This window comes from Protopterus annectens, chromosome 2.part1, assembly GCF_019279795.1.
Source record: "Protopterus annectens isolate FY-2018-M chromosome 2.part1, PAN1.0, whole genome shotgun sequence".
Classification (NCBI taxonomy): Eukaryota; Metazoa; Chordata; order Ceratodontiformes; family Protopteridae; genus Protopterus; species Protopterus annectens.
This window is the reverse complement of record NC_056729.1, coordinates 681,165,208-681,189,224: the sequence shown is the minus strand read 5'-3', so window position 1 is coordinate 681,189,224 and position 24,017 is coordinate 681,165,208. Positions and strand designations below refer to the sequence as shown.

General features: G+C 39.3%; 1 protein-coding gene across 1 annotated transcript in view; it reads left to right on the top strand.

Moving 5' to 3' along the window:
• Positions 1-683: 683 nt before the first annotated feature.
• The window catches only part of MTUS1 (microtubule associated scaffold protein 1), a 2,531,455-nt gene continuing 2,508,121 nt past the window's right edge, over positions 684-24,017 (top strand). Inside the window, exon 1 of the mRNA XM_044062416.1 lies at positions 684-833. The gene's annotated coding sequence lies outside the window, so the exon portion shown is untranslated. The remainder of the gene's footprint in view (positions 834-24,017) is intronic.

Sequence of the window (24,017 nt, the reverse complement as noted above, 5' to 3'; positions counted from 1 at the left end):
TAGGCAAATACTGAAGGGAAACAAAAGGTCCTTCTAAAATATTTCTACAAAAAATTACATTCTCCACGTTTAAACATCCTACGACGCTTTTCTGTATAATATACCAACTTTTGTTGATGAAAAAAAAGTTTAGTAGATGAGATTGTAAGTAAAAGATATACTATTTATCCACTATTTTAAAGCATCCTTTTTTAAGTTACAAAAAGAATCAAATCAATGATGACGGTGAAAGGGGGTTATTCTGTAGTTTGGACATGATTGTAAATGGTGGGAACGTACGCAAAATAATTTAAAAAATTAGAGGGCAATAAAAAGTTATTTAAAGTGATAGGCACAACCCCTACGTTTGTATGCAAAAACAAATGTAATTTAAAAACTTTATTGTAGAAGATAATACTAGATATATACCAAAAACGAACATACATGGTTGCGAACGGGCTAAGTAACATTTTTCTTCATATTTTGAGCGACATTACATCTGGTAATATAATTAATGACAAATCACGTCGTTGAACCCTTGTAAACACTATGCAACAAAAGTTTCTTTAAATTAAATACTACAAAAAAAAAGGTACGGACTTGATACACATAGTGGAAGTCGTAATGAATTATTGTCCATATTACTGTTAGGTATGTTCTATTGATGAAGTCTGGCTTAAAAGTTAACTTTCTTCATGCCACAAGCCCTCCGTGAAGACCCGTAAGGATAGGGAGAACTTTCGCAGGTGTACTGCAGGTGACGTCATGAGTGAAGTGTAGCAGTTTTATGTTCAGGGATTAAGAATTTGTGCTAGAACAAGCTGCCTTGTTTGTGGTATACGTCGTTGTAGTAGGTAAATTAAAAGTCATTTTAAGCGTTAATGTTGTATTCCTTAATTTGATCAAAAAGTACTCGTATTGCGTTGCACTTTCATTTTAGAGTTGACTGCTTTAGTGATATGTAGTACAGTGTGGAAAGACGTTCTGTTGTAAAGTGGTTGTTTGAGTAGGATGAAGAAAGTTTAAGATGTTTGTCTTGTTCTTCTCTTACTTTTGAACTGTCGCGTAGAAACTGGATTTTGAATAATCTGCGCTATTCGGATAACCGAACTAGTAAAAATAACTGAGATAATACAGCCGTGCTTGTCTTTTACAATGTTGTGTTTTGAGTTGAATGTTTTAATTTGTGCAAGAAACCGTTCTATTATGTAACGCCAGCGTTGTTGTGGTCGTAGCTGTTTAGCATTTTTGCCTCTTTAGTGTTGGGAATGTTAATAGTTGATTTCGTTTCGGAAAGAATTGCTGTTTAAATAGCTTAAAGTATTTAAGTGCTTGGGGAAATTCAGGTGCACTTGAGCTGGCACCTCAATGTAATAGGGTTAATTAAGCGACCAGTTCAAATATGCTGCCTTCTGTTTTACTGATCCGTTAGTTTAAAAAGAATACGTAGGAACGTCAAAACCTTCCAAGTGTGGACCACTGGCTGCCATAATGTGTTTAACTAGCAAATTCAACACGAAAGCTCACAACGTACTTAAAATGATACGTTACATTTATAATCTTATTTACTATAGACATTTGTTTAAAAATCATACAAAAAGAAAGTAGGGCAGACCTTTTTAGTATGAACAGAGTAGAATACACTTTCAAGACTCAAAATTGTGGGATGTACCTCGTAACATAGCTCTCAACCTTCCATCTCCAAAATGAACACACGCCTTCATAATGTGAAAAAATGGGCAAAAGGTGGAACACATACTAATGGCTTACAAACAACTTCAACTAGGAAGGTCATAGGATGGTTACAATGTGCTGGTTTTACTTATAAAGAAGATGCTTTAAAATTATTATGATTAGTTTCTATTTACCATGGATTTCACTTTAAAAAAATTCCTAACTGAATGTGTGACAGACTGTTTGTTTCAATATGGAACTTTGAAGAACTTCGAGGAACATGAACTTTTTAACACCCCAAATGATGTACGTTCCTCGTAATCGGGTACGATTGACAGGTGTGTTTCAAAGGCTTAATGCACTTGTAGCAGGGGGTAGATGAAACCTGTTTTATTATGTCTGTTTAGTGTTTTGATCTTGTTGGCAAATCTTCTTTTTTTTTTTTTTTTTTTTTTCATGAATAAATTAGCTTTTTCATTTAAGTATTAAAGGTTACGTTTGCAGTCAGTTTTAATTGATAATTCATTTAAATTACAAATGCTCAAACGTTTTTGCTCATTACACACAGATATTTATGGCATACTGTATTTTACATCCTTTGAGGCCTATAAGTGAAGTTTCAAATGTAAAGCATCGTGTTCATCTTCATTATATCTTTATGCATTTTCTCATAGCTGGGGAATCATTTTCAGCATATTTCCAAAACCATGGAAGTTTTGATTGCCTTAATAATGGGCAGTAGCTAGTTCTGTGTAGTCGATCAGGTATGTTTTTTGTACAGAACACTACTTTGTTAGTGCCAACGAGGATATTGGCAAAATGGGGTACTGGTCTTTGTGGATCTCATTAAAGGGTACAGGTTTCTCATGCTGGTTTTGGAATTGTCAAAGATGACTTCAATAACTCAAGCAAAGCAGCTGAGTCAGGTTGGTTTGGAGTTGTGTATTGCACGTTTTTAAAGTAATGCCATTTTAAGAGACTTTGTTCCAGTCTGTGCAAGGTGTTTTTGAGCTTGTCCTGTCATGATGGTGATGTGAAACCAGAAGTGGTATGGTCAAAATGTTATGATTGGTGGGGGGATGCAAAGTTGTTTTTTTTTTAACATCTGCACGTGCTTTCTGTTTGAGGTTACAGGAGTTACAAAAAAGGTCACGTTTCTGGTCAAAAAATCTGTCTGATGTAGCAGAAATTTCTTATAATGTGTGCATATTTATCTATAAAGAGGCATGCGTGTGCATTTTTAACTTCATTATCTACATCTCACTGTTAGAATTGTGATGTCCATAATACTGGCATTTTTTGCTGGGAATAGTTGCAGAATTTCCTCTTTGCTGTAGTGCAAGTGTACACAATTGTGCGTTTTGGGTTTCATGATCAGAATCTTGGGGCTGTTTTGGGTCAGCCTTCTATGCATAATCTCTGCGAACTGAAGGATATGGTATTGATTACTATAATTTGGTACAAGAATACTGTGCTGCTTGCAGGTGCGATTGCTTGGTTAGCATTGCTGCCTCGCAGCAAGAGGTTCTCCGTTTCGATCCTCTGCTGGGGGTGCCTTCTGTGCGGGGTCTGCATGTCCACCATGTGGTCACGTGGGTTTCTTCCCACATCCCAAAGACATGCTGTAGGTTGGACACACTAAATTGGTCATAGGCATGAGTGCGTGCGTGTGCCTTCTGTGGAAGGTTGGGCGCCGGGCTGGCAACTAGACACTGTGAAACTCCACTGCCAATCATGAGCAGACAGTGATCCGCTGTGGCGACCCCTAACCAGGGAAAAAGCCGAAAAAAGAAGACTGGACATTGTTAGCAAAAACTGCTCATTCTCCGGCACAATGAAGGGTATCCCAGTAGTTCGGAAGCAGGCAGGCAACTCAAAGGCTTTGAAGAATCTGCTCATTGCTTGAGCAACATTAAAATACTTCTGTAGATTCTTCTTATTGTGCCTTGTTTAGTGTGAAGTAAACTTAATTCATGTATGTAATACCACCTGCAGTAGTTCAACTTTAATGTTCTTAGACTTTGTGCAGGATGTTTGGTTTGTTGGGTATTGTGGTGATTAACTCTCTGCTTCAGCACTCCTGTATACTAAAGAGTCACACTAGGCCTTATAAATCTATTACCCAGTCAAAACATGGCATTTTAAATATTCTAGCTGGTATTTTGTTCAGCAAGGCTGCAGATACAAGGCCTTGTGGTGCTGGGGTAAGGAGTCTTTTTGTATAGACCTAAGAATGGGGAGTGTGTTTTTTTTTATTGCAGTAAACACGCACACTGTTCAGACCTGTTTGCTACATTAGAAATTGTAGGTGAAACATTGGTGGAAATGCAGCATTCTTGACTTATAGGTTCATGGGTAGGTACTAGGCACTAGGCTATCTGGCATTCATAAGCCTAGCTGGAATGTGTTGGCCTTTGCCACCCCCTTAGATTAGTTCCCTGTGCCTCTGTCCAGCAGAGCCATTGAAGTGATCTCTGGGGTAAACTTTGTTTCCCATCCACTCATCAAGGTTCCTCTTGAAGAGGGTTAGCGAGGAGCTCGGCCTAATGTAGATTGGAATCTTGTTCCAGAACATGGGAAGTCTCTGGGACAGGAATCTATCCCTCCAGCACATCCTATTTATTGTTGTGAGGTTTAGATCCCTAGAGCGTGTGGCTCGAGGGGATATGGTTTTCTTTAGTTGGAGCATGTCCATCAATTCTGGGTAGGACATGGCCTTGTATGTCAGGCAGAGATCACCTCTGAGTAGGCGGTATGCAACCGAGTACAGCTAGAGTCTCCTCAGTCGAGCTGTATAGGGCATCTGCTTGAGGCCAGTGATCCTCTTGGTGAAGTACTTCTGTGGTCTTTCCAGTTGTTGCAGGTGTCTTGAAAGGCACATCCCAAATTTGGATTTGTACTCTGTGATGGATCTGATGTGTGATGCATAGAGGGGCCCACTGACCTCTTTCGATCTGGATGCAAACCCTTTTGTGATTAGGTGGGTCACACAGAAGTATTTTCTAACCACTTTGACAATGTGATTATCAAAGGAGAGGTTACTATGTACTTGGGTCCCCAGAACCCTTATTACGTCTTCTGTATTTAGGGGGCTACCACCTATGTGGTAGTTTGTGGGTACTTTGTTTTTTCCAAAGGGGATGACTATGCACTTTTTGGCATTTAGCTTGAGTCCATGGTTTTGACACCAGGTATCTGTCTCAGTGAGACCCTTTTGGAGGATGTCTGTCAGCCGTAGAGTCAATTATAGCCCCTAGTTTGCAGTAGTCTGCAAACTTGGTCAGCCATAGTCCTCCTGTGCTTGCCTGTACCTCTGAGAAGTATATGCCAAACAGGAGGTGTCCCAGGACTGAAACCTGGGGAACGCCACTTCTAACCCGTTTAGAGTCTGACCTAGCTCCTGCAACACTTACCATCTGGGATCTGTCCCTGAGCCAGTTGGCAACCCATCTCATGATGTAGGGGTTTATGTTCAGGCTGGTGAGCATGTCTATAATACCTGAATGGGGAATGGTGTCGAAGGCCTTTGCAAGGTCTAGGTAGGCCGTTTGGATCACCTTTTCCTCATCTATAGCCTTGGTAACTGTCTCAAAGAAGTCCACCAGGTTTAGGAGGCATGATCTGCCAGCAACAAAGCTGAACTGGGTAGAGTCTAGTGTTTGGAGGTTTCCAATGTCTCTCTCAATGAGATCCATGATGATGCGCTCCATAGCTTTGCAGACCAAACTAGTCAGGCTTATAGGGCGATAGTTCCCTGGTTTGCTCAAAATTGGTTAATGGATATCTTGAACGTTCATCCTTCTATGACATTGGTGATGCACTGTGGGAAGAGCTACAAAGATGCAAACATTATGTGCAATTGTTTGTTTTTCAGAAGAAATTTTTTTTTTTTAATTGCTGTATAATGTATGACTTAAGTGGAATGGTTAATGGTGGTATAAAGAAATTTTTCTTCAGAGTGGTGGGTGATATATGCCTGGAACTTGTGTAAAGTAGTAGGACAAGCAAGAATAGATTTGTTATTGGTTAATGAGATTGCAGTCCAGGTGACCATTAAGGAGCCTAGTCGACATTCCCAGTCATCTCCAAGGACTGTCTGGTTAAATGGCTTGCTGATGGATGTAACCTATGTAAATGAAGGAATCGAACATTGTCTCACATCCTTAACCTTCTCTGACAACTGTCAGAATACATTTGTAGTCCAAGAGACACATTTGCAATAGAAGAAAAAAGCTAGAGTTCAGTGCAGACTTTCAGCAAGCAACAAAATAGGGAAATAAAGTTGCACCCCATTAACTAAAATCTTTGTAATACCTTGTCTGTTGTGACCTGAGAGATCTCAAATCACCCAAGTCATATATGCATGCTTTTGACTTGTATGCTTTTTCAAGAAGGTTATTGCTCCTTCCTCCTCAAAAATTCTGGTTAAGTAAAAGAATTGGAACAGTACTCTTGGACATTTCTCCATAAGTAGACTAGTCAGAGACTGGTTAAGTACTGTTATATGAAAGTTGATAGCATCCCGTGTATGCTTTGAAGAAAGTGAGCATTATTTCCCCAGGCACACAGCAAATCTCATCGGCATATGTGGATTGCTCTCCCCAGTGAGCAATCCTTTGTGTTGATGCCCATCATTTGTTGGTGATTAGCATACATATAGGATTTGCTCCAACAATATTTACAAAATTGCTTATTCTCATTTGTAGCAATCTGCGTATAACTGAATTCTTTGGGAGTGTGGATCAAAATACACCACATCAAATTTCATTGAAGATAATGTAGCTTTAAATACAGTAGTGTCATTTGTCCGAAATGTCAATTATCTGAACGCAGCCTTCCAATGTTTTCGGGTAGGAAAAAAATCATAGTCTATGTGTAAACATTGTACATATTTGCTTGTGGGTGTTTTTTGAGCTTGTACTACAATAATGTACCATACTTAAAGTCAACAGTTTGATTTGAACTATCCTAGGTCCCAATTAATTCTGATAACTTTACAGTGGATATAAAAAGTTTATACACCCCTGTTAAAATGCCAGGTTTTTGTGATATAAAAAAATGAGACCACAAATTTCAAAACTTTTCCCACATTCAGTGTGACCTATAACCTGTACAATTCAGTTGAAAAACAAATCTGTTTGGGGGGGGTAAATATAAAAAATAAAAAGCGTACAATACGCTGGTTGTGCAAGTGTGCTCACTCTTCCTTACAAAAGCGCTCCAAATCTGCAGATTATGAGGGCATCTCTTGTGCACAGCCATCTTCAGGTCACCCCAAAGGTTTTCTGTTGTATTTAGGTCTGGGCTCTGGCTGGACCATTCCAAAACTGTCTTCTGGTGAAGCCGTTCTTTTGTTGATTTGGATGTATGCTGGGGTCATTATCGTGTTGAAAGATGAAATTCCTCTTCATTTTCAGCTTTCTAACAGACGCCTGAAGGTTATGGGCCAAAAGTGACTGGTATTTGGAACTGTTCATAATTACCTCCACCTTGACTAAAGTCCCAGTTCCATCTGAAGAACAGCAACTCCAAAGCATGATACTGCTAACACCATGCTTCACTGTGGGGATGGTGTTCTTTGAAGTGTTTTTGCACCAAACATACCTTTTGGAATTGTGGCCAAAAAGTTCAGCCCTGGTCTTATCAGATCATAACAAATTTTCCCACATATTTTAGGGAGACACAATGTATTGTTTTGCACACTTTTTAGCCAGGCTTGGATGTTTTTCTGTGCAAGAAAAGGCTTCCATCTTGTAACCCTACCCCATAGTCCAGACATATGGAGAATACGGGAGATTGTTGTCGCATGTAGTACACAACCAGTGCTTGCCAGAAATTCCTTCAGTGTTGCTGTAGGTCTCTTGGCAGCCTCCCTGACCAGTTTTCGTCTTGTCTTTTCATCAGTTTTGGAGGGACATCGGTTCTTTGCAATGTTACTGTTGTCCCATATTTTCTCCAGTTTTTGATGACTGACTTCACTGTGTTCCATAATTTACCAAGTGCTGTGGAATCTCTTGTTTTTTGTTTTTGTTCCCTTCTCCTGACTGCTACCTTTCAACAATGAGATCCCTTTGTTTTGTAAGCTCTTTGCGAACCATGGCTTTTGCAGTAGCAAGGTGCTTCAACAAAGTATTACTTTAAGGGTGTGCACCTATGCAATCAGCGTATTGTATGTGTTTTATATTTTTTCCCTTAACAGTTTTTTTTTTCAATTGAATTGGACAGGTTATAGGTCCTACTAAAGGTGGGAAAAGTTTTGAAATGATTTATTGTAGTCTCATTGTTTTTATACCACAAAACCTGGCATTTTAACAGGGGTTTGTAAACTTTTTGTATCTACTTTATGTATATTCGTTTGTGATTTCCAGCCTCCTCTTGTACATGACACCATGTAATGCTGGCAGGAGGTTAGTCCATTTGAATTCTTTTAAAAAGAAAACTGTCATGTTAATGGAATATTCTACTTATTTTTTTTAATATCATGATGATATACAAAATGGTAACGGTGTGCTAGTTTCCTAATCCTTTCAAACTGAGTCAAGCCTCTGTGGCTAGCTAACATGCTAGTGCCTGCTCCCAAAATAAACAATCTACAGTATCTTTACTGTTACAGCTACACATTACCTACCTACTTACTTACTTCCTTCATTTATTTTTTCTGTTAATCCTTGTATAGTAACAGTTAAGTTTCTTGATGCCTTCCATATGAAAAGAATACAAGCCCAAGACAATACCACTGTACAAGTTATCCAACACTAAATTACTAGGCATTATTGAAGATGAAAACTAACTTCTACTTGCACATAAACAATAATATCAAAACACACCAAAAGCTCTGTAGGCACCAACACTTTCTTAGCCTCTCTACTACACAACCCTTGCAACCACCTTTTTATTACCCTCTGTCCTTTTATGGTGCCTCTCCTCACTAATATCCAAAATTCTACTAAATCCAAGCTTGATATGTTACAACAGAATAGCCAGATTTGCCACAAATGCCAAATTCTCGTCCCACCACTGTAAGTGACTGAAACAATTAGGCTGGCTAGAACTCCCCCATCTTTCATTCACCCAACTAACTACAACACACAAAATAAGCTGCAGACCCACAGACTGTCTTGCTCTCTTGACTCTACTTGCCAAATACCAACTCAGCAGGCAGCCAAGATCTGAAACGTATCTACTTCTAAAGTGTAAAAACCCACCTTACGTGCTGGTTCACCGTCCCTAAACTATGGAACTCCCTTCCAACTTCTGTAAGAAATGCAGGCAGCACCACCACCTTCAAACAAATGTACTGAAAAATCATCTCAATTCTTCCTGCTATGTACCTGCTCTATAACCTAACCGCTTCCTTTTCCTTGTATGATAACTAAACTTCTATGCTTTTTTTTTCTACTACTGACTGATATTTCCTCCATATTTAATTTTTTTCATCACTTGTTTATAGTGGTATGATAATGCAGATTTAATATCACTGTGTATATGAATTACTATGGCATCAAGCTAAATTCCTGCTAATTACAAAAAAAAAAAAAATATATATATATATATATATATATATATATATATATATATATATATATATATATATATATATATATCAAACCAATTAGATTTCTGCTTTTATGTATATATTACTATAATTGCTGTGTAACACTATTTCTACTTCTGTACTAATTAATGTTTACTTTTTTTTCTGTATCTATGTTCTTGTTGGAGCTTTTCTTCCTGAACTTCCACTGAAAATGGGCGCTCTCAGGCCTAGTGGACTTTCCTGGTAAACAAATGCAATAAAATAAATAAAATGGGTGATAAAATTATAAGCAAGTGTGTGTGAACAAAGCCAGCTGTCCCTTGAAACAATGAATTCACAAATGCACAACAGTTATGAGCTTTCATAAACCTCTGTATATACTGTTAATTAACTCCTTGTCGAATTGTGCTGTCCTTCCGTTCTGACACTTAGGAAGTCTCCACAACATGCAGTTAAGCGAATCTTCCTCCTGCTGTGCTTTCATCCCTTTAGCCCTTAACCCTGCCTGTCTCCTTCACCTCGCATGTTAATCTTCTAAACTCTCTTTCTTGGAAAGTATAAAAAAGCTGACTTCATGCTGTTTGCTATATATTTATCATTATCTTTGCCTAGATAAAGTGCATTGCTTGATCTTAAGATAGACTTGCACATTTTATTCATTTTCCATTTTTAATCCGGTAAGTGACCTGGTCCAAGGACATAAAATACAAGTCAAGGATACACCTCAGTAATGTGGAAAGGTACAGTAGTGATTATGAAACAGTACATAGAAATGTTTGTTGTAAATCAATAACTGGAGATTTTAATAATTGATGTACATAAATGTATATTGGATGCACAGTGGAGGGCTAGGACATGCAGGTGAAAAATATCCCAAACAAGGGTTTGGTCAGAGGAAGGTGTATAAAGGGAGGAAAGCATTAAGTGAAGGATAATGGAAATCTAATGTAAAACAAAAGATAGCTTACAGGAGAAAAGTTATAAGGTATGCAGTTCAGAGAATGGAGGAGAATTGAGTATGAGGGAGAATTAAGTGGAATGGTGAAATATTAAATAAGGATACCGGATCTGCTGAAGGTCACGAGAAGTAAGTAGAAAGATTGGAAAATGGGATGACTGACTACTGGAGGTGACTTGCATAGAGTGGAACAAGTGTTTAGAGAACACAAGGGCTAAATGTCTTGAAAATCAGTAATATGTTCGTGTGGCCTAGCAAAAAAAAAAGCTGAATTTGGCTTGTTCAGAGATTTCCATGCTTAAAGTATGTTTGCAGGTAGCTGGCCCCAGCTCCATAATAATGATACAAGCATGTCTGTTTATGTGGTTCAGGACATTGTGCAACAGCAAATCTAGCCTGGCTCCATGGCACAGAGGGCTGATGCCTTTCATGTGACCCAGGCAGTTGGATGGGATTTCTGCAGTGGAGATTGAGGAATCACTTCCAATGCTTGGGAGATGTAAAAGCTCAAAAAATCTCCCCTGATGGCTGTTTAAATGATGGCACTCCCATTCAATGCTCACCTTTGTAATGGGGAATGAATGCCCTGATTCTTGCTGGAAATTGATGGGATGGCAGAGCGCAGTCAGAGAGGCAAAAACGTGTTCGGCTTGGAGATGCTGAAAGACATTACAAATGACATGCGGGGAGGATCCTACAGTGCAGAGAATATGGCATCGGAGAAAAGGCGTCACAAAACAAAGGAATGGTAGTTAGTATGAGAGATTACAAATACTTTTTCTGTCTTTAAGGGGTGGGGTAAAAATGCATTTACCAGCTGCCATAGCTACAAGAATGAGAAAAGGGTTTAGTTGAAAATGTTGTTGTAGGAGTGACCAGTATAAAGGTTCACGAAGAAAAGCTCAGTAATTTTAGGACTGTAAGAGTGAATGGCATGAGAAAATGGAACAAAGTTAGAAGCAGTAGAATGTTTTTTTTAAAAAAAAAAAAGGGGGGGGGGGACCTGCAACTATGTTCATCATCATCTTCTTTCAGCTGTTCCCATTAGGGGTCGCCACAGCGGAGCATCTGTTTCCATTTCTTCTTGTCCTCTGCATCATGCTCTTTCACACCAGCCGCCTGCATGTCCTCTCTCACCACATCCATAAACCTTATCTTGGGCCTTCCTCTTTTCCTCTTACTTGGCAGCTCCATCCTTGGCATCCTTTTTCCAATATACCCAGCATCCCTCCTCAGCACATGTCCAAACCAACGCAATCTCGTCTCTTGCTTTGTCTCCAACTGTCCAACCTGACACTCTAATATACTGATTCCTAATCCTGTCCATCCTAGTCACACCCAGTGCAAATCGTAACATCTTTAACTCTGCCGCATCCAGCTCTGACTCCTGACTTTTCATCAATGCTACCGTCTCCAACCTATATAACATGGCTGGTCTCACTACCCTCTTGTAGACCTTCCCTTTCACTCTCTTATTGGTACCAGTCTGTATCAAATCACTCCTGACACTCTCTTCTCCACCCATTCCACCCTGCCTGTACTCTCTCCCACACTCACCATTACTCTGAACTGTTGATCCCAAGTACTTAAACTCATCCACCTTTACCAACTCTACTCCCTGCATCCACACCATTCCTCTACCCTCCTGCTCATTTATACACACATTCTGTTTTAGCCCTGCTGACCTTCATTCCTCTCCTCTCTAAAGCATATCTCAACCTCTCCAGGGTCTCCTCAACCTGGTCCCTACTCTCACTACATATCACAATGTCATCTGCAAACATCATAGTCCACGGGGCCTCCTGTCTAATCTCATCTGTCAACGTGTCCATCACCACTGCAAATAAAAAAGGGCTCAGAGCTGATCCTTGATGTAATCCCACCTCCACCTTAAATGTATGTCATTCCCACCGCAGTCCTCACCAATGTCACACTACCCTTGTACATATCCTGTACCACTCTTACATACTTCTCTGCCACTCCTGACTTCCTCATACAATACCACAACTCCTCTCTAGGCACCCTGTCATATGCTTTCTCTAAGTCCACAAAGACACAATGCAACTCCTTCTGACCTTCTCTGTATTTCTCCAACACTCTCAGAGCAAATATTGCATCTGTAGTGTTCTTTCCTGGCATGAAGCCATACTGCTGATCACTAATAATCACCTCCCTTCTTAGCCTAGCTTCCACTACTCTTTCCCATAACTTCAAGCTGTGACTGATCAATTTTATCCCTCTGTAGTTACTGCAGCTCTGCACATCACCCTTATTCTTAAAGATAGATACCAAAACACTTTTTCTCCACTCCTCAGGCATCCTATGACTTTCTAAAATTTCATTAAACAATCTGGTTAAATATTACACTGCCATTTCTCCCAAGCAACTCCATGCTTCCACTGGTATGTCATCTGGGCCAACAGCCTTTCCACGCTTCATCCTCTTCATAGCTGTCCTTACTTCCTCCATGCTAATCTGCTTCACTATCCCCACATCATCCAAGTGTCTATGTCTCTCTGTCTTCATTTATCAGCCCTTCAAAGTACACTTTCCATCTACTCAACACACACTCCTCACTTGTGAATACGTTTCCCTCACTGTCCTTTATCACCCTTACCTGCTGCACATCTTTCCCAGCTCTGTCCCTCCGTCTAAGCAATCGGTACAGGTCCTTTTCTCCCTCTTTAGTGTCCAATCTCTCATACATCTCTCTCTGCCTTATCCTTGGCCTTCGCCACCTCTCTCTTTGCCATGCGCCTCATCTCCTTATACTCATGTCTACATTCTTCATTTCTTTGATAATCCCACTTCTTCTTTGCCAGCCTCTTCCTCTGTATACTCTCCTGTACTTCCTCATTTCACCACCATGTCTCCTTGTCCTCCTTCCTCTGTCTAGATGTCACACCAAGCACCTTCCTAGTAGTTACCCAGCTATTCATTAACTCTTCATTGCCTCCCAGTGCCTGTCTTAACTCTTCCCTGAACTCCACCTCACAATCACCCTTTTTTAACTTCCACCATTTAATCCTTGGCACTGCTTTCACACTCCTCCTCTGCTTCTTGATCACCAACATCATCCTGCAGACCACCATTCTATGCTGCTTAATACACTTTCCCCAGTCACCACTTTACAGTCTCCAATCTCCTTCAGACTGGCCCTCCTACATAGGATATAATCCACCTGTGTGCATCTTCCACCACTCTTGTACGTCACCCTATGCTCCTCCCTCTTCATAAAGTATGTATTCACTACAGCCATGTCCAGCCTTTTCGCAAAATCCACAATCATCTGACCTTCTGCATTCCTCTCCTTAACATCATACCTACCCCTCACTTCCTCATCCCCTCTGTTCACTTCACCAACATGCCCATTGAAGTCCGCTCCAATCACTAGTCTCTCACCCTTGGGTACACTCACCACCACTTCATCCAACTCACTCCAAAATTTTTCTTTCTCATCCATCTCACACCCAACTTGTGGAGCATATACACGAACACATTCATCATTACACCATCAATTTCAAGCTTCATAAATATCACTCTATCAGACGCTACCTCCAAAACACTCTTGGCATACTGTTCCATTAGGATAACCCCTACCCCATTTCTTCTGCCATCCACACCATGATAGAACAATTTGAACCCACCTCCTATACACTTGGCCTTACTTCCCTTCCATCTGGTCTCTTGCATGCACAATATATCAACCTTCCTTCTCTCCATCATATCGGCTAGCTCTCTCCCTATACCAGTCATACTGCCAACATTCAAAGTTCCTACCCTCAGTACTACACTCCTAACCTTCCTCCTCTCTTCCTGCCTTCGGGCATGCCTTCCCCCTCATCTTCTTCGGCCAACAGTAGCCCAATTTCCACCAGCACCCTGTTGGCTAACGGTACTGGTGGCGGTCGTTGTTAACCCGGGCCTTGACTGATCCGGTATGTAATTATGAAATGTTCTCCATCAGTAATTTGGCAGAGGTTTTACGCCGGATGCCCTTCCTGACGCAACCATCCCCATTTATCCGGGCTTGGGACCGGCACAAAGAAATGCACTGGCTTGTGCATCCCCAGTGGCTCGGTTAACCTGCAACTATGTTCCAAAAAAAAGGAATCTGTAAAAGGTTGTTTTTCCTGTTACTTATATCACCAACCCCCACTGATGATAGGTTTGGCAGCATTTTCTCTGAATAAACACTTCCTTGTGTATATTGGTTAACGAAGCCTAGTCATACCCTCTTTGTTAAAAGTGTCAACATGGTGACCTCTTGAAAGTGTCATCAGATGTAAGTCTACTGAGTCGAATAAATTGCCCCTTAATCACCCCTTTCTTCATATGCCTAGGATGTAAACTATCTTTGTGCAAATATTGGTTGACAAAAACCTCTTTCCTATAAATCTTACTCACAAATGTGTTACTTGACATATCAAAAGCCAAATGTATGTCCAAAGAATTAATGGTCCTACCAAAACTTCCTACTGAAAATTCCAAAAAGTCTGTGGTGTGATTTTAAATCCCTAACAAAGGACTCCAATTCACTCTCCTCACCAGTCCACAGAAATATCAAATCAATAAATCTTCGATCTAAAATAATGTGGGACCTTTTGTGGATGTACATACAAATCTCTCTCCCCACATGGCCATTACAAGGTTGGCAAAAGATGGAGCCATCCTTGCCCCATAGCCACCCCTGAGGTCTGCTTATATCTTTGGTTGAACTCAAAATTATTGTCAAGAACTATACCCATAAGTCTGCAAACAGTCTCTGTTTTGCTTTGTGCAAAGTCAGTGTCCCCATTTTATTTTTATGGTATGTTTTTATACCCTTAATTTAAAGTATCATGAAAGTCATGTGATGTAACTTTTATAAGCGGTGTGTTTTTGAGAGGTTAACTTTTTTCTGAATAAGTTCATGAAGAATAAATTTGAACAAAAGTACTAAAGAATTGGTTCACTCTTCATTCAGTCTACAGCTTTTGGTCCGAGTTTCATTTTAGAGTTTGTTGTGTGCTTACAAGTTTTTGAACCTGCAACTTTGTTCAGAAAAAAAACAAGAATCTACAACTTTATATATAAAAAAAAAATGGGGGGGGCTGCCACTTGCTTGATGAGTATTGGGTGTATATCTACTGCTTATAGGAGATGAAGTGTTCAAAAGTAGCAGTATTTAATAATAAGGGAAAAATCCAGTAAATCTTTTAGTTCCAGTCAGAACTTCATGATTGGGTATGGGTGTATAAAGAGCTAGTGAGGATTTGCTGTGCATTCTTATTTACAAGATAACATGAGGGTTCTGTCAGAAACTTGAATCGTAGATTTGTGACTTTTTTGTATAAGAGGTAAGGTGGTTGCATGAGAGCATGGAGGGAGATGATACTTAAAGAAAAAAACATGAGAGGAGAGGAAAAGAAACTAAGGATATTCAAGAATATAACAAAGGATAGTACTGCAAGTTATGTGCATTAGATTTTAACTTCTACTGCTGTGGAGGTTTCCTCATTAGATTTTCAGATAATTGTACTATGAGAGTAGAATTTGTTACCAGTATGAAGGGTGAAAAGTAATGGTGGGGGGGTTGTCACATTAATGGAAAATTTTTGTTAGGAAGATCATGAAATAATTTCACAGGTACATGAGTGGCGGAAGGTTTATGAAGACATCCTGCGGGGAATATAAACTGGATCACCAGTTGGTGCCCAAAATTAAGTAATTGGAGCAAAATTTTTTTTATTGAAAAAGATTTATGAGAGAGGATTGGGGGAATACGCTTATAAAGTACAGGAGATATTCAGAAGGTAAACATTTGCTACAGTGTGAAGGGGAAAAGTATAGAGTCCTAGAATAAAAATGGATATTGGTATAGGTACAAGAAGTAAAACTGAGTAAAGATAATTGTGCAAGTTCAATTAAAATAAATTTTGGTATCGAATCTTTATATATGCTGGCATGGAATGTTTTAGTTACTTCAGTGCGACTTTTAGAAGCTTTTGTTTTGTCTTGGATAGTTTGAGGGCCTTAATCTTATTGAATAAAGGAAATGGAAATCGGGATGTTTGGAAATCTAAATCTTACTAAAATTTTATTAAATAAAGTAGGGTCAAGCTAGGGGCAAGAGGAGATGGGGAGCACATGGAAATAGGAATGTTTTGTGAGTACTCATTTCATGTACCTCCATCCCAAGCTAGATTGTGTCCGTACCTTGGCAGACAGTGGTGCTTACCCATATTCCTAGCGGGAGATCGAAAACAGACCTACACCCAGATGAGGAGCTCTTATGGCAGGACTCGACTTCTTTCCCTGGATGGCCCTTATTTTTCACTGGCTGACTATAGCAGAACATCAACTTTGCATCTAAGAGAACTACTAATTCATAATGCAGCTGTTTACATTATCCATCAGTTCAACTTAGTTGTTTAAAGACATTACTAATAAAAATGTTATAATGGATTATGGGTCATCCCACCCCATTAAAAAGCAAAATGGGTACATTCCTAAAGCTCCTGTGTCATACCAGGCTTCTCCCCTATGGATTCTGTTAAGAAAATGAGCAGGATTCTGTTAAGAAAATGAGCAGGATTGTGAAGTTTCTAACTATATCTGTACAATTGCTAGCAGAACCTGTGCAGCTGAATTCAAATCTATGTAGGGAATTGGGGTGCAACTCCCGATAGGAAGCACCCAAGTCATGAATATGCAAAAACTAACGCACAGATTTAAGATATTGTAATGAATGGTAAACCAATCTGGCTACACAGATCAGGCTTAATATGGTGGTAATGAGCAGTACCAGTTAATGTGGATCTCTACTGCAAGGCTACTGTTCGTAAACTTTAGACATTGCTTTTACGAACTCCCAGGTGTAGGGAGTTATAGTGGTCCAGCCTTGATGAGACCATGGTGTGAACACTGATACAGGTCAGCTTGATCTAACAGTTGTTTAATCTTAAGATTATTCACGCATGGAAACATGATGATTTCACAACTGTTGGCACCATGGTCCTGAAGTCATACCTTCAATCTTTCAATAATTTTGGTATAATTTTTATCTGCCAACTCAAAACTTATCCCCCCCCATATACTATAGAATTGGTGAGAGGATGTGCCAAAGAATCCCTCAAGGTGCATGAACTGCCTTGACCAGATTTTTGGAGGTGTCTAGTATCATTAATCAATGAATAAACCAATGTATGGATTCTAGTTAATCAGGCGGAGAATACACACTTGCAATATCATCTTCTAGGAAAGAGAAGTAGACTTTTTTTTATTAAAAAAAAAATCTTTATTGAATTATCCTTTGACGCAAGCAGAAGCGAAAAATTATATTGACATTTTCCATTGCAAACCTTGCACATCACAAATAAATAATAATCCTATACAGTCATTGTCAGTCAAACAGTGTATATTACTCAGTTCTCCTCTTCCCCTAAACCTCATTCCTCCCATACTTTTTATTACCGTATTTATTTTGTTTATGTAATTTGCTCCTGCTCTCTCTCAAAGATCCCACTTCCACGTTTTTGCCTGTTATATCACTAGTGGGGTTAGTTTAGATATTGATTCCCATTTTATAGTAATTGCTTTTTGCAGCCACGAGAATTAAACTCAGCAGGCCTTAGTATGGCTAGGCAGTTCAGATTTTGTATCCCAGCTCAAAAAATAATTTTCTTAGTTATACCCATTTGCTCCCCTATTATTTTTGACCATGTAGTCAGTCTGCAGGGCATTTTTATAGTCTGCCAACTTGCCTCCCAAAAACATATGTTCTCAGTGAACTGTTATTCCCCAAGCAGACTCCAAAGAATGTTTCTCATGCAGATTGTAAGTGTTGGAGGTGTGATGGGGAAGATAAAATACCTATGCAAACATTTCCAAGCGAAGGCCTTAGTCTTAGACTTTGTTGGATATTTGGGAGACCTACATATACCCTCCCATTGACTGGGAATAGCATATCCAATCTCTCTTCCAGTCCTTTCTAACCTCATCCGATTCCTATAGTTAACCATGCAGTATTTTATATGCTGTATTAATTGTACCCTTTTTGTAATGGCTACTGTTCTAGATTCTACTTAAAACTCAACCAGTGCTGGTGGTTCACTTGGTATCTTCATTCCTTTCTCTTTGCCCTCCCTATCAAGGATTGATATTGGAGTGTAGGCAAGCTCTAGATTGCAGTCCAAATGAATTCTTGGCATGTTCCTATTATTGCCTTTCCCTTTCTAATTATTTGTTTCTTTGCCAGTATTGTGCAGTAAATTCCAGCCTCCTCTTGCCTATTCGCTGTACCCCTAATTGCAGTCATCCTTATCTGCAGAATCTCCTTTTTCCAGTCCATTGTTGGCTTAGTTCTTAGAATACTTTACTTTATGAATGTAATCTGTATGATTACTCTCTTTCAGGGTCTGCATCCAAAATCCCAGGCTTTCCTTATTTATTGAGCTTCCCCACTGTTTCATCATAATCAGCCCTTTCCATTTTGAATTATAGCTTTCTACTTGTGCTGTATGTTGCTTTAACTATGGAGCTGTGAAGTACCTCTTCAAATCGGGTATTCCCAGACCACCTTGATCTGTTGGAAGGATCAACTTATCCCACTTGATTCTCCCAGATAAAGTCCTTCAACTCTTTTTAATTGCTATGCACAATTTGACCTCTGGTTGATTACAAAAAAAAAATGCTTGAACTGTGTATAAAACTAAACGGCCACCACAGCTTTCCTCCAGGAAGTTGGTGCTTCTTCTTTTAAAAACAGTTTAAATAAAAAAAAAAAAAAACTTTCAGATCTTTATTACTTTTTTTCCTCCTAGCTTTCCAACTTCCTTAGGAATACAGTCTGTTCCTGGAGACATTCTTTAGATCGCTTATGCATCACCATTTTTATCTCCTCCTATTACGTTAGTAATGGAGCCTCATCTACCTCTAACATTGGCATATTTAAAATCTGCAACAAACCTTTCCATTTGTACTTTTTTATTGATTTCTACATTTCTCTGCTTTTATACAGATTTTCGTAAAACTTTGGAAATATTTCTGATTCCTCTGTAGGATCTCTGGTTATTTTCCTTCTTATAGGCTCCCTAAGCTTGGTAGCGACCGTTCTATATTGTTGCTGGAGCCTTTATGCTAAAAGCTTTTGTTGCCTGGAATTATCAAAAAACATTTTCTTTATAGCAGTCTTTCTAAACTTGTGCATATTATTGAGGTAATCCCTTATTTTCTCTTTTTAGTCTCTTCATTTGCATCTCCTCTTGTTCTGTGAGATTTCCCTCTATTCTGTAATATTTCAATCTTTGTAAGTCCCTTTAAATTCTTGTTGCTACTTAAGCATATATATTTTTCTCTGCCCTATTTTTAAACTCCCATTTTGTTTTATCCTACTTCCTAGGTGCATTCTGTGAAGAAATTTCTCTTCTCTATAACTCAGTTTCCGCTACCTACTCTTTAAAATTCCTCTGTTTAACAGATACACGAGGAAGCACCAGTGTCTTATTTTTATCTTTGTTATTGGTGCGTGATCTGAACTAGTTATTGGATGTGTATCGGAGCTTTCAACTAAATGCACATGTTTCTGTGAAATATAATTTGTCTAGCCTAGCTCAGTTTTTGTATCTTGCAGGATATGTAAATTCTGTCCGTGCTCCTCTTAATGAATTTACATCTTTCATACCAAATATTTTCAAAATCTACTCTCTTATTTTCCCCTCTAGGTCCCCATATACATCCTCACTGTTGCAAATCAAATTCCAGTCCCCACCTAAAAGTAATAGTTCTTGTTGAAAGCTAATTGTTTTTCCCAGTATTTTCTTAAGTTTCATTGTAACAGTTTTAGGTGGAATATAAATACTTATCGATGTAAACCTCCTCCATTACTACTGCTAACATCTACCATTATTCATTTTTTTCCCCATCACTATTGGAGCTCCATCTTTTTCCTCAGTCTTCTGTCACTATTGAAGCTCCTTTCGCAAGTGGTGTAACTACTCCCCTTTTTTCCTTTGTCCCATATATTCTGCTATAACCACTTTGCTTTGCGCACTTGATTGGTTGCTGTAAAAATATATATATATATATATAACTCTCAATCTTTTAATTCTGAAAACAGGATTTAAAAGCACAAGCCAAAGAAGTGTTTTTTTTTTTTTTTGGGGGGGGGGGGGGGTTATGTTCATAATTTCAAAGCACTATGTAGCAGTGTGCTTGGCCGATTGTGAATGATGATGCCTACGCTGAGGCTGAAGATGCAGCTAAACTACTGGATGATAAGTTTAGCTCTAACTTAACCCCTGTCTTTGAGCTGTGTCACCCAGGATATAGCTAAAACTAGCTGAACTCACAAGACCAACCCCTAAAGGTGCCATCAAAAGCTAAAATACTGCATAGATTGGTCCTGACCATATGCTAGTTAAGATGCACCCAGGGATAAAGTGCCATTTAGCCACACTCCTAACACTGTTCAATCTCTACCGCCATACAGGTTTTATACCAAGCGAATGGAGTACGGCTGGTCATTTCCCTACATAAGGGATGACCTTAAACTGACTCGGCCAGTTAAACTCACAGGTCTAACCAGTTTCTTATGCAAAGCTATGGAAAGACATATGGGATTAAGCGGGGCAGTGGGAACCTCCAGACACTGGACCTATCTCAGTTTGGCTTCAGGGGCCGGTCATGCTTACTTAACCTGATGGAGTGTTTGGAAAGGTCACCAAAGGAGTGGATGAAGTCAATAGTACATACCCCATACCTCAACTTGGCCAAAGCTTTGACAAAATTCCCCACTCTGGCATAGGAGAAAACTGAATAAACTGGGAATAAACCCATGTGTCACCCACTGGATTGCCAACTGATTCTGATAGGATGCAGATGATCCCAATAGGGGATGTTACCTCCACAAAGAGACCAGTCACTGTTAGAGGCCCCCACCATTCTGTGCTGGGGCCTCTTCTAATTGGCATTTAGTTTTCTGAAGAAAAAAAACAATAGCAAAAGGTTTCAGGCCGACTAAGTTTGCAGATGACTGCAAGCTAGGAGCACTCATAGAATCCCCAGATGGCGTGGTCCAGATAAATAAATGGTTTGAAAATCCTCGTCTGAACCTAAATGCCAAAACAATTCATTGTATCTTTTTGGGAAGTCCTCTACCCAAGGGAACCACCACATCGACAATATGCCCCTAAGAGTTGACTCTCTCTTGTTTTGGGATTTAGGATATTTTGTGGACAGGGTCCTAACTTTTGACCAACATTTGTCTATTGTAAGAAAAAGCTGTGCAATACAGGAGGAAAGACTACTGTGATTAACCATCCATTAACATTTCCATCGAATGGCTAACCATTGCTCATTCAGCGAACGTTCATTTTTTTTCGCCAGGGGAAATTAACTTGTTATTCAGCACTTCCTGTCTTGACAACATAGCATTTCAAACCTACCCTGGTGGTGCCCCCCCCCCCCCCAAACTGTGTACCAATTCCAAGACTGGACTACAGTGGGGAAAAGGGCAGACAGGGCGAATGATGGCCAACTTGGATACTCCCCTGTTCACTGAAATGAACATTCGCTGTTTAGCTGTTCATTGGAAATGTTCATTGACAGTTAAACACAGACCTGTCCGACTCCAACAATGTCATTGTACCCCTTCACTTGGCCTTTAATAGGCCAATCCTTGAGTATAATGCTACCTTTGGCATGCATCTGTCTAGACACATGCAGCAACTGGACTGTCCACAGAGGTACATTTAAGTATACAAAGCATAAACATGTCCTACATGGACTAACTTAGGTTGTTAAGAGGTGACCTCTCTGGCATACAAACATCCTCTGACCGATTACTTATGGATTTACTGCATATTAACAATTCAAATGGCATCAGAAGTGGGGATTGAAACCTGTTCTGCAACATCGACAGAATAGTTTGGGGAGACTGGTATATTTAGCAGAGGATAGCTCTACTATGAATAAGACTTCTCATCCATATAAAACAAAGTTGTCCTTGTTCATATTCAAGTGCATCTTGGATCTATAGATGTGAAATTTACCCCAGGATTTCCCTCTGTACTACTAATGGACAGAGGCAGCTTCTTAATGCTTTATCCAGTGCATGCGTTCCTTCAAATTATGTATGGTATGATCCCAGTTATTCTCATTGGGAGTAATATAGAATTATTGGCCATGGGATGGGTGAAGCCAATCAAAAGCCAAATGCAATAGGTTATTTCGAGCACAAAAGGAAAATGAGCTAGGCTTGAAATGGCCCACAAGAGCAGCTAGCCTAGTGCTTACCTGTGAACCTATAAATACCTGAAAACAAAGTGCAAGAAAAAGGTACAAATAGCAATGCTGCCAGTAAAAAGTAGTCTTAAGTCAGCACATTTGCAATATTGGCATCAGTTTTGTATTATAAGATATCCAAACCAAATATTATTTTTTTCTCAAATTCTATAAGCAGCTGTTCATATCTTGGAAGCTGTATAACACTGGATAAGTTTTATGAGCTTTTATGTGACATTAAGAAATTCCATTCTGAGTGCTTGTTTACTAAAATTGAGAAATATATAAAACGTTTATGCTTATTTGTATAATTAACAACCCTATCTTTTGATCTACAACTTGCAGCACATATATGAAAACATTTTTTTTTCACTGTCTTCACTTAACGCCATGTAGTAGACTGAATCCTAGGGTCAGGTTATTTAAAGAAAATCTCACTGCTCATGTATATTGCCTACTGCAGAATGTTCAATTTATGTGACCGGGAAAAAATATAATTCAGAAACTGCTATTGCGAGAATGACATCTCTTATCCTCATTCACTGATGCAGTCATCCATTCACCCACATGTATGCACAAATCTCTCTCCTTCCCCCTCCTATTTCACTACCTCTCGCATTCGCAATTCCGATTCTCTCGTCTTCTTAAAGCGTGTTTCCATGTGATCATACAGGCAGAGATGTGCACTCTTAAAATACACACATTCATTGGCTTCATTAGTGCTCCTGCAGAGAGAGACTGATGCCAGCGGCCCCCCCCCCCCCCATGTCTTCCTGAAATTGTGTACATCATATGTTTCATGCAGCTTGACCATTGGGACCACCCTTCATGGTCAGTGGTAGTGAAGTCTTGTGAATTTGAAAGAGCCTCTTAGATGAGGGAAACTACTACTATTAGGATTACCATGAGTGGGAAGGCTTTTTTGAATTGCAGAGTCAGAGTTAGGTTTAGGAATATTGCGGTACAAATAGTAAAAGTGCTCATTTTCCTAATTACTGGTATAATGCATTTTACCTGAGCAGTAACTGTACACTTTGTTCTCTCATTGCACACACGCCTTTCAATAACGCACAGGTCTTTCAGTTAAGCGTTGCTCTAAATTTTGCATAAACCTGCATTTTCAGAGCAGTAAGATGAATGAAACTCTGAGGAAGGTGTAAAAGAAAAGAGAAAATTAGGGTGTTAAGCATAACAAGGAAGAATAAGCAGTTTAGCGATATGAACATAGCTAGCCAGCCATCTAAGTAGAAATAGTTTCATTCCTGACTAACTACCCTGAAGGGCCATTTTAAGCCTAGCTAATAACCTGAGGTCAGAACCAAACCCTGTACTTTGTTAGGTAAAGACCTTAACCATTATGACAAACACACACTTTTTTCTTGATTTATATTTAAAAAAAAAGTTTTTGTTCCAAATGACATCCCTTATTTGTTACATCTGTTACCATTGGAAAAATAGCAGTATGCAAAAAAAATCCTTAAATGAGTTTTCTGAAATATAAACTTTTCACAATTTGTACACAAGTTATCCTCACAGAATTCCAGTTTGTGTGCAGACCTTTCAAGTTATCGGAGAAATGCTTTTGTCAAATATTGTACTGGCTTC